The sequence below is a fragment of the Canis lupus genome, chromosome 28, assembly GCF_011100685.1.
Source record: "Canis lupus familiaris isolate Mischka breed German Shepherd chromosome 28, alternate assembly UU_Cfam_GSD_1.0, whole genome shotgun sequence".
Classification (NCBI taxonomy): Eukaryota; Metazoa; Chordata; class Mammalia; order Carnivora; family Canidae; genus Canis; species Canis lupus.
In genome coordinates this window covers 19,528,343-19,540,978 of record NC_049249.1, presented here as the reverse complement: position 1 = coordinate 19,540,978, position 12,636 = coordinate 19,528,343, and the positions used below count along the sequence as shown (strand labels likewise).

At 35.8% G+C, this 12,636-nt stretch overlaps 1 long non-coding RNA gene across 2 annotated transcripts in view; it reads right to left on the bottom strand.

The window, feature by feature from the left end:
- The window catches only part of LOC111093001, an 85,591-nt gene that overhangs the window by 44,008 nt on the left and 28,947 nt on the right, over positions 1-12,636 (bottom strand). The gene's annotated exons all lie outside the window — the stretch shown is intronic.

The following is a 12,636-nucleotide window of genomic DNA, read 5'->3' as shown; positions in this document are numbered from 1 at the left end:
TTGGCCATTAACACTTCAAGTATTTCTTGAACAAACCTTTATTCTTCTCTTTGTGACTTTAATTACAGATATATTAAGATAACGTAAGATACTGTCCCATGATTCTTAGATGTTCTTAGAGTAGTTTCTTCACATTTTTTCCCTCTTTTTGTTTTACTTCAGACAATTTTGGTTGGCCTATTTTCAAATTGGATAATTGTTCCTCTGTTGTGATCAGATTATTGAAAATGTATTAGATTATTGAAAAAGTTCTATGGAAACACCATATATGTATCTGTGGTTTATGTAAATTGCGTGTTATTTCTAGCGGTTTTTTTAATCATTTTTTTAATTTCTTTTGTGGTAAGAAGAATAGCCACCCAAATATGTACATAACCCAATCCTCATAACTGGTAAAATATTTCTATTCCATGGTGAAAGCGACCCTTGAAGATGTTATTGAAGTTAGGGCCTTATGTAGAGAGAGTGTCCTAGATTACTTGAGCGGGCCTAATTTAATCACACAGCCCCTTAAAAAGAGAATTTTCCCTGGCTGGAGGCAGAGGACATTGTGGCAAAGGTGAAGTTAGACAGCTGAAACATGGAACAGCCTGACACCCCAACCTTTGTTTTCAGATAAAAGTGTGTAAGGTGATGAGGACTTCAGATGGTCTTCAGGAGACAGAGACACTTTGCTAACACAACAAAAAAGCAGAGATCTTAGTCCTAGGACCACAAAGATTTGAATTCTGCCCACAACTTAAATACTGTATAGCCTTCTACTTATTTAATTTTTTTTTTAGATTTATTTTATTCATGAGAGACAGAGAGGCAGAGACATAGGCAAAGGGAGAAGCAGGCTCCTTATGGGGAGCCAGACTCAAGACTCGGTCGCGGGTGTCCCTATTTAAATCTTCTTGATTTATTTTATCAGTTCTGTTGTTCTCAGCAAGAAGATTGCAAATATTTCGCAGGATTATAATCAATCCATTTCTTGCTTACTATTGTAAATGGTATTTTTTTAAGTAATGAAGTTTCAGAAAAATGTTTTTAGGGGTTGCCCTGTTGTTTAATGGATCAAACAAGTTTAATTTATCAGATTTTCAAGTATTTTTATACAATTTCCCATGTTGTATAAAGTTGGATGAAAATGAATTATTTCAGTTGTTGTATGTATGAGGAAGTCCTTATTTCTCCATTTTTGAAATCTACTTTCTCTAAGTGTAGAATTCTGGTTTTATGTGCTGGTTTTTTGGTGTATGTTTTTCAAGTCATTACTTTAAAGGTATCATTTCATTTCCTTCTATTTTGCATACTTTCATACAAGACTTCTGAAATTCTTTGTTACTCTTAAGTGTTAAGCGTCCCTGCTACACCCCACCCCCATGTCTTGTGTTTAGTTTTTATTTCTAGCAGTTTGAACATTATATGCTTAGATGTAGTGTTCTTGGCATTTATTCTGTTTGGCGTGCTTTGAGGTTCTAAGGTCTGGTTTTCGATGTCTGTCATTTTTAGTAAGTATTCAGTCCTTTCTTGAATTATCTTCTCAGCCCCATTTTTCCCATTTCTTTCTGTGATTCTAATTACACGTGTGTTAGATCATTTCATATTCTGCACGTGTCTTGATGTCCTATTGTATCTCTGCTTTTATTACATTTGGTAATTCTATTGACAAACCTTCACCTTCCTTTATTCTTCTGTGTCCTGTCTACTGGTGAGCAGTGGAAGGCACTATACACTTCCATTATTGTGGTTTTCATCATCAGTACTTCAATTTGATAGTTTCTTAGAGTTCCCATCTGGATTGAAATCACCTATCTGATCTTTTGTGTTGTCCAGCATTTCCACTAAAATCTGGATCCTACTAACTATAATTATTTTAAATCCCATCAGTTAATCCTAACCTCCATGTTCTTGGTAGTGCTTATTTTCTTGGTGTTCTTTCACATTCTTTATATGCTTCGTTCTTGAAAGCCAGATATTTTCTGCAGGGTAGTAAATACAGAGATAAACAGTTTATGCCTAGAAATGGGCACAGTTTTCTTTCTGCTTGGTCCTTTATTGATGGGCTTTGACTTAATGTAGTTAGAAATTTCACTGATATTGACATTTTTGTTACTATGGTTATTGTCCATGCATCACATTCTTCAGATAGCACTATCCTTTATTTAAAGAGGTATATGGTTTCCAGATATTTTGTTGTGTTTTCAGTGCTGCTTTTCCTTCAGCCTCATCAGCACTGTATCTTGGATCTTGGGGAATCTAGCCTACACTATATAGCCTACAGCACTAGCTCCTGCTCCTACCTTGGCTATAGTGTTGAGCCCACCATTCATTCCTGACTCTCCCTAGGATAGGGCGGGGATTTTTTGCCCACTTATCTTCCCTTAGTTAGAATAGGTCTTCACCAATGCCCTAAGTACAACAGTGTTCTTATTTATCTTTTTAAAATTTTATTTATTATTTGACAGACAGCATAAGCAAGGGGGAGGGGCAGAGAGAGAGGGAGAAGCAGACTTCCTGCAGATCAGGGGGCCTGATCCCAGACCCTGGGATCATGATCTGAGCTGAAGGTAGACACTTAAGCAACTGAGCCACCCAGGCACCCCACAACAGTGTTTTGTTTTGTTTTGTTTTGTTTTGTTTTACCCTTTCCCACACAGATGAAGGCTTTTGTTCCCTGGAGGAGATAGAAAAGAATTATCTTTTCTGCTTGAATTCCTGGTACCCTCCCCAGCTCTGCATCATAAAAGACTTCTTAAATTTTTTTCCTAACTTTTCTGTGAAAATCTAATAAGGCTCATGGATTAAAAAAGAGATATCTTTCTAAAGGATATAGGATTCCTCAATTTCTGTGGGTTTCAAGAGATTTCATGGTTTCTCAATAGGCATGACCAGTCTCCACCAATTTAACCAATGATCATTGCTGAGATAATAGCATAACAATTCCCAAAATATGTGGGCTTTAAAAAGGCTTAATAGCACACTTGCCCATATTTTGTATAAAATATTGTAATATATGAATTGAAGGAAAAAGAATTGGATGTAGTTGTAAGAAAAAGAATAAATATAGTCATTGTTATATTTATATATTGTATGGAGGTACAATATGTTTCAGTATGGTTTTACTACTTTGTCATCCTAGTTAAGAAAAATCTGGTGCATATGTGTGTAGAAGAGTCCAGGAATACATGTGTATGTTTCTCTACTCCTATCCTTTTCTTCATATTTGAGCTTAAATAGCAAGTTTATTTTGTATGCACATTTACTCCAAATCAATTCTGATTCATTTTGTAATAAATTATTAAGTATAAGTCAAAGCAATACAATAAATCATTACATTAAAAAAGTATCAAACATAAAACCAAAAAAATATTAGGGTAAATGACAGCTTATTGAAATTACTGTGCCAAGAGGTCTCCTTTTTTCTAAATGGTTTATCTTTCCTAATAATATATGAGATCTCAAACGCAATGTTATGTGCCCAGGAATATAAAAGTAAAAAAGGAGGGCCATTTAAAATTCTCCATTCTATGCCTCCATATTCTTCCTGGATAAGCCATGAAAATATACTAGAGATGGTGATTCCCTCTACCAAAAAGAAAAAAAAAGTCCCTTTACAGGAAATAAAAGGAATCAGAAGTGCTTTTGGAATAAAGATTATTTATAAATCATGATCTCTCACAGAAAGACAAATAGGGAAAGTTGGTTATACTGGAAATGTTTTAAGAGACAAATAAGAGGGAAAGCAAAGAGCTAGATTTTAATAAACTACAAATTGGCAGGCAGTTCTGGATTCCTCTCAAGCTTCTGTGTCTACAAATAATTCCACCATTAATTGCCAGATAACCCAGAGCAGTCAGGAGGAAGACCTACAGAAATAATTTGGAATCAAAAGCAAAAAATTATGAAATGAGACTTGTGCTAAAAATTCCTGAAGGTTGGAGATTCAAAATGTATTGTTAAAATTCTGTCCCTCTAGTGCATTCTCTGATTGATGAGCGAGTTCAGAGGATTTGAATATAAATAAAAGATAGGAGAAGACAACTTCCTCTGCAAATTGTACTGTATCAAGGTTAAATAGTGTATTCTTAACATCAAAAATAGTGATTTTTTTTTAGAAAGATCAATATGGTCAAACTAATAAAAGACTCACTTGAAATCTTACATGACTAAGTTGTGTAATTGGCCTAATTCCCATTTTTGTTGACCTTGTGTTGGGGAGTCAGATTCAACAAAATGTGACCATCACTCTTTCATCAGACGTTTGTGAAGACTTCCCAAAATTTTGGGTTTTTTCAATGTTGATATTTTACAGAGGAAATAATGTGTTTACTTTCTGCCCTGGCAAAGAAGGATTTCTAGGTCATCCACATAGAGTTATTTGCAGCAATATGTGGGCCTACAATTCAGTTGAGAGATGACTCAGGATGAATTATCTTTGGAGAGATTGCCTTGGTAGAGATGTAGAGATTGAACTTAATCATCTGATGGATGTTTGGGTTATATGCCATGAATATTAGCTGATTATGTTCTAAAGGGTAGGTTGTAGTACAAGAATATTTAGTAATATACCTGCTTCCATTTGTGCCTAATACTGATGATAATACATGCAAGATTTTAACAAAATTACTCCAATTCTCTACTCCTCCTTGCATTCACATCCTTTGATGTGTGTAAATGCCTCCCATCATCATAAATAGTTGGTGCATATTTTCCCAATCCTTAAATCTGGGCTAGCTAGCCTTTGACTTGCTTTGGGCAATGGAATGCATGAGAAATGTGACACAGGGTTTCAAGAGCTTTTGCATGCTACACTGTCTTTCTCTTGGAACCTCACCGCCATCACAATAAGAAGTCCTAGCTAATCTGCTGGGACATGAAAGACAGCATGGAAGAAGGTCTCAGCTGTTCCAGCCAAGGCCAATCCAGAGCAACAAGCCTCCAGCTGATACACCAGCTCCAGCACAACTGAAGCCTGTGGAACTTGCCACTGACCTATAGACTCATCGGTAATAGCAAATTCTTGTTGCTTCAGTTCACTAAGTTTTGAAACATATTGCTGACCAATAAAATCTCTTTTAATGTTTAAATTATCTTTGGAGTTTTCTACAGGAATTCAGAGGAAAAATATTTTAGAATATTTCAGTGATATTAAATTGATATTCAGTTACATGATTATTTCACTTTTATGTTTTATGTGCAAAGATATTCATGTATAACATATTCATATTTTTGTGGTTTGTACTAGGAAGAACATGAATACCACCATTCTAATGGAATTTTTTTTTTTTTCTGGAATCTGAATCCCTTGTCATTTAGAGTGATAACCAGGCAGAGCCTTGAAAGAGGCAGATTATGATGAAAAGCTACTCTACACACTCATTACCATCATGGCCCAGAGCCTGAGCCCCTTTTTTCTCTATTCTTTATGATTTTTTCTTCTTTTAACCTTATGTGAGGATCTCATTTTATAATAGTGGGAAAACTACTCCTTAAAGAAAAATACATTCAGGTGATTTTTCATCAAAATAGTCATAAAGGGATTTTACTAGGTATCCTACATCTCCCGTCCCTTCAACATCCTTTAAATTTTTTAATTAACAAAGAAGTCTGATAAAAGATATTATGTTGATCACACATGGGCTTCTCTGACCTGCAGCCCCTGAGAGCAGAACTACCTATTACAGCTTCCACTTGCTATGTTTAACTTCCATTTGGACACACCTGGTTGACTGGTAAGAAGATACTTTTACTGAAAAGATTTCCAGGCCCAAATCAGTCTACCAGTCCTTTTACTCTTAGCCTAGCCTTCTACTTGATATTTGAACTGGACTAGACCTGACTTAGCCTTGCCATCTTGCAAAACCTGCACTGTTCTTAGCACTAGGCAGCTTGATGTTTGGGAAGGAGATGACTGTTTCCTGCAACTACAGATGGGTCTCCTGCCTGAGGCTGAGTCTGACAGGCCCCAGCCTCTGGGGCTAGTTAGCCTTCCTTACTGAGGACATGGAACTCTGCTTTGCTCTGATATCTCTGGTTCCTAGGTTTTCCTGTCAAATCAGGTTTTCCTGATTTGATTTCTTTTGCTATTTTCTACATCTATCATAATAGTCCCAATTATGACTGACAAATTCACAGATTAACAAAAAAATATGCATGGTACCTGCGCTCATGGAGTTTGATGCTTCTCCCCGACCCGCAAAAAAAAAAAAAAAAAAAAAAAAAAGGGATTAATTTTCACTTGTGTCCAAAAGGGAAGCAGAAACCTCCCACAGGTGCTAATCAAAGGGCTACCTTTCTGCATGCAAACATGTGACCACAAGTTGAAATAAACACTCCCCATTTCACCCCCACGCCATAAGTGAGCACATCTGATCTAGATACTCTTACTCTAATGTGAAAATCTAAACTTGCACAAATAAATCCAAATATTTTTAAGGTCTTTGTTCAGAATACAGAAGTCTAAAAAAGATAAGTGCTGGTAAGGATGTCGAGAAACTGGAACCCTCATACACTGCTGGTAGGAATGTAAGTGGCATAGCTGCTTTGGAAAATAATTTGCAAGTTCCTCAAATAGTTTAACACAGAGTTGTCACATGAACCAGAAAGTCCTCCACTCAGTATGTACCAAAGAGAATTAAGATTAGATGTCCACATCTTAAACAAACTTAAATGTAAATGTTCATAGTGTCATTTTTTAGAATAGTCAAAATCTGTAAACAATCCAGATGTTCATCAACTTGTGAATGGATAAATAAAACCAGGTATAAACACCCAATGGGATGCTATTTTGTAATAAAAAGATACAAAATACTGATGGTGTTACAACATGGATGAATTTTGTACTCATATGGAATATTCTACAGACTTTAAAAGAAAGGGGATTCAACCATTTGGGACTCATGGATGAAACTGAAGGGCATTATACTGAGTGAAATAAACCAGAAATAGAAAGATTAATAAAGCAGGATCTCATTTATTTGTGGAATTTAAAGTCCAACTTGGGGAAAAAATAATAAAAATTTAAAAGAAAAGTCTAATTTGGAGTAACCGTAAATGGTGGTTGTCAGTTGCTGAGGAGTGGGGAAAATGGGGAGAGGTTGGTCAAAGGGTGCAAATTTTCACTTACAAGATTAATAAATTTGAGGGGCACTTGGGTGGCTCAGTTGGTTATATATCTGCCTTCGGCTCAGGTCATGATCCCAGTGTCCCAGGATTGAGTCTCATATCAGGCTCTCTGCAGAGAGCCTGTTCTCCCTTTGCCTATGTCTCACCTTCCCTCTGTGTGTCTCTCATGAATAAATAAATTAAATCTTTAAAAATAAATAAATTTGGGAAATCTAATGTATAGCACAGTGACTGTAGTTAATAATACTGTATTGTATACTTGAAATTTGCAGAAAATAGATCTTAAATGTTCTCATCACAAACAAAAAAAATATGAACTATGCGAAGTGATGGATGTTTTAGTTGGCTTAATAGTGGTAATTTCATGACATGTGTATATCAAACCATCATGTTGTATACATTATACATGCACAATTTTTATTTGCCAATTGTACCTCAATAAAACTGAAAAAATATAAGTTGCAGATGTGATGTGCCTTTATCACTCAGAGCATAATTACTAAGAACAAGAACGTTCTTTTATATAACCACAGTGAAGTTATCAAAATCAGAAATTTAATATTGATACAATATTATTTAATTTCACCACTGTTCCAATCATGTCCAAAGGAAATATTTAGATCACTTGTTCCAGTCAGTTGTTCTATTTCCTTACTGGCCTTTAATCTGGAAGTCTTAAATTTTTGTTTCATGACACTGATATTTTTGAATAATCCAAAACAAGAATTTGTAAAACTGTTTCATAGAATTTCCCCTAAATTTGGGCTTGCTTGATGTTTCCAAATGACTAAATTCAGATCATTAGTGGCTGAAATTCCACATCAGTGGTAATCTGTCCTTCTCAGTGTATCTTGTCCCAAGGCATATGATGTTGATCTATTATATTTCTGGTGATATTAATTACGATCGCTTGGTGTCTCCAAAGTATAGTTAATATGCTACACCTTTTAAAATATCTTGGTAAGATATATTTGGAAACTTATGGACTGACAAAGTCCTCCCCAAAATTTACAAGTTGAAGAACTAAACCCCAATGTGGAGGTAGGGCCTATTGGAGGGATCAGGTTTATTTATTATTATTATTATTATTATTATTATTATTATTATTTAAATATTTTATTTATTCGCGAGAGACATAGAGAGAGGGGCAGAGACACAGGCAGAGGGAGAACCAGGCTCCATACAAGAAGCCCGATGTGGGACTCGATCCCAGGTCTCCAGGACCATGCCCTGGGCTGAAGACGGCACTAAACTGCTGAGCCACCTGGGCTGCCCAGTTTTTTTTCAAATTTAATTTAATTTAATTATTTTTTAATTAAGATTTTATTTATTTATTCATGAGATACACAGAGAAAGAGGTCTCCAGGACCATGCCCTGGGCTGAAGGTAGCGCTAAACCGCTAAGACACCCAGGCTGCCCAAGGGATTTAGGTTTAAATGAGGGTGCAGTCCTACATGATGAGACTGGTGTCCTTATAAGAATAGAGACAAATACTAACCACCCTCCCCTTCTCAACCTCTCTCTTTCATCCATCCCTCGGCTCCCTGGTCATGTGAAAACAGCAAGAAGACAGACATGAGCAGGCCAGAAAAATGACTCTCAGCAGGAACCAAATTTGTTGGAACCTTGATCTTGGATTTGCTGGCATGTAGAACGTGAGAAGTAAATATACATTGTTTGGCAACTCAATCATTGTGATTTTGCTGCAGTAGCCCCAGCAGACTAAGACAGAAGCAATGCAAATATGCCCTTATTCATCAATTTTTCACCCACCATTTTCAGCATCCATTAATGATTTTTGCCTGAAACAATGAGTTATAATGATGATTGCCAAATGGTGATTTTCTAATTCCATCATTCATTCTCCATTTACTATTAAAATTTTTATTGTAAGGAAGAATTTTATTTATATCCAAATGGACTCATGGATTATGATTTTATTGTATGGATTAAAAACTCTACCACTATTATTTAGATGTGCTCAAATGGTACCAGATTTAGCATGTGGTGCCCCATGACGCTGGCATTCTTAAGGTACTTCATTACCTTATGGCACAAAATAATATTCTAAGCATATCTAGTTCTCTACCATCCTGTGCCTGAAATCAGCCATTTCTGTCAAGTATCCTAGATTCTTTAAGTGGAAGATGGTATGAGAAATCAAGATCTGACCACTAGGTATGCTCATTGCTACTTAGGTTCTGTCTCTCCCAGTGCAGAGAACTAGGAGCTATATGTATGTACAAACAAATATGTATACCCTGATGTGTGTGTGTGTATGTATATGTATGTGTGTATATATATATATATATATATATATACCTGTATATTTATATATATTTCTCAATGTATCTATATTGATGCATGCATATATACACAACCATATACATGTATCTTGTGTGAACATACATATACAACCAAAAATATCTATAATTATTTCTTTACCTATTTATATTAAAGTCATCAGTTCACACCAACACCTCCAATTTCAACTGAATACTAGAGAATTCATAATGTCCTTCTCCCTCTCAATATTTGTAACTTTATTTTATGACAATAAGAAACCTGGCTCCCATTTTCTACAATATGATTAATTATTTGCTTTGACCATGAATACGCAGAAAGTAGTTTTCAGATTTGTTAACCAATTACTTTGTGATAAAGAAACCTATGAACCAGAGACCAACATATTTTAGAATTTTGTCTTTAGACTAAAGCACATAATCTACTGAAAAGTTACTTTATTTGGTTCTTTTTTTTCTTTTCCTCCACTGTGGTTACATTATTTCCTCAAATATGGTTTACAAAATGTGCTTCTATTTGTATTATGTTTTAGTATTCCCCTTGTACATTTTTATATTTTTCTTTTATGAGAATTTGAAACATGAACATAGTTGTAAAAGTGAGACTATTCAAAAATGGCTCATCAGAGAAACATTATTCCACACCCTATACTTCTCTACTTCCCATTTTTCTCACCCATGTTCTGTAAGTACCCAGGTTTCATTAAACTCTAGTTTATCTTTTCTGTGTTTCTACATGTTCAGTTAAAAGATAGCATATCTTCTCATTTACCCACCTTACAGAAGGAATGGTATTCTTTGTGTGTTTTTGTGTTTTGATTTTTTTTGAATTATATATACTGAAAATTATTCCACATCATAGCAATTTTTCTTATCCCCAATCTTTTATTCTGGCTGCATTGTACTCCATTATGTAGATATATGATAATTTACTGAACCCCTCTTTTCTGTATGAGCATATAGGTCTGCAACATTTCTCATTTATCATCAAAGTGGCAATGGATATTCCTACATAGGAATTTTTCTATTTTTGGAGATACATCTTCAGATAAATTCCTAGAAATTGGATTTCTTGGACTAATGTGAAGATACATGTAATTTTGTTGAATATTGACAAAATCTCCATAAATTTATTACCAACTATTATTCCAAAGAGCATCTCATGAGTATCAGAGTAACTGTTTTTCCACCTCCTTACCTACAGACCCTATTGTTATATATTTTTTTTAAAATCTTTCACCAGTCTTGTATATAAGGAATGGAAATCTGGCATAATTTTGTTTTCTGTATTTTTATTATGAGAGAGATTAAATATCTAGACAGGAGAAGACTTTAGATATTAGGACTTTAGCCCCAATAAATAGATAAGGAAGTTGAGTTCCAGAGAAACTTAATTGTCCAAGTCAAGATATGTATATACACACACACTCACTCATATTGGATTAGGTAAATTAAACCATATGTATCTCAATATCCTATCAATGATAGCCAGCTAGTTGTTTCTGGAGATACAGTGGGGAGGATAATCAGGCATCCTACCTGTAATGAACTTGTACTCTAGGGGATATACTTTAAGGAGAGGTTACACATATTAATAAAATACAGAAAAATTATATTATAGCTAGTTGTAATTTAATTTCTCTATTGTTAGAGTGTATAATAGAAATGATTGACCTTGTCAGTGAGGTTACCCTGAATACTCCTCAAGGAGTAAGAACTGAGTTTGCATAAAGGATGAGTGCACATTAATTAGGTCACGGAGAGCACTGAGGACCAGATAGAAGATCGGGTGTGTGTCCAGAGAGTACAACAGGTGTCAAGAGCAGAAAGCAGACCACTGGCTGTCACAAGGAGAGAAAGGACAGTGTGTGGGATATGAGGGGTCTGTAAAGAGAGATTGATGAATTGATGTGATTCTTGAAGATCAAAAATTTAAAATTATTCAAGCTGAGGAAAGGGAGATGACATGATCTTTTGGAAAGTATTCAACTTAGTGGCAAAATGGAGAATTCATACAGTGGAGCAAATTTGGATTGAGGAGATAAATTCTGAAGCTCTGCAAGAGGCCAGGCTTTTTTTTTTTTTTTAACCATACTTTATCCATTCAGATTATTTTTTTAAAGATTTTATTTATTTATTCATGAGAGACACAGAGAGAGAGAGAGAGAGAGAGAGAGAGAGAATGGCAGAGACACTGGCCAAGGGAGAAGCAGGCTCCATGCAGGGAGCCTGATGTGGGACTCGATCCCAGGTCTCCAGGATCACACCCTGAGCTGAAGGCGGCGCTAAACTGCTGTGCCACCCAGGCTGCCCCAGGCCAGGCTTTTATGGAAGTGTTGATAATAAGAGATTCTTTAATTCAAAATTTGACTTCTGAGTTTCCCTTATATTCAGGCCCTGAGTTAGGGTCTGGAAGTAGAAAGAGGTAAATAGATATGATCAATATTTAAGAGTTAAAGTAGACAATCCATGTTGGTAGTTTGGGGTGTGAAGTACAAGAGACATAATTTAAGGATAACTCAACTTTCTGGCTTGTGGAAAACAAAATGTTCAGTGATTTCGAAGGCGACTTATATTTGGGGAGGAAATTCAAACCTTTGGACCAGACATTTTGAGAATTTGTGAAGACTTTGAGACATCTTTTGGAAGCTGTCAGAGGTTCAGCTGGGCAGGGAAGTTCAGAGCTCAAAGAGATATCTGAGTCAGAGATGCAGGGTAGTTTGTGAGTTGCTTGCAAATAGACAATGTTCAAGGTGTTGGTGTAGGTGAAGTCCTACACCAACACCTTGAGAGTGAAAGTGAGGGTGAGAGTGAGAGTGAGGGTGAGAGTGAGGGTGAGAGTGAGAGTGAGGGTGAGAGTGAATAGGAGGAGGGAAGAGCAGGGCTTGGACTGAGGCTTGAGGAACACCAGCACTGAATGCCTGCGGGTGGAGGGAAATAAATTTAGCAAGAGCAGTAGGAGGGAAACCAGAATGGTACAGAATCATGGAACCTAATTGACTCTGGTTTTTGAAGAAGCGGGGACATATTGATAATGTCAAATTCTTCTAATAGAGTAGAAAAAAAACTAAAACTATTTATTTGGTTTAATGACAAGGAGCCCCTTCTTGATTTCTGTGAAAATTGACATGTGATGGAGAGATGAAGTCATGAAGGAGAAGGAGGAAGTTTGGCTGTAAAGAGTTAAAAAAAAAGGAGATTGGAAGCTGCAAAAGATTTTCA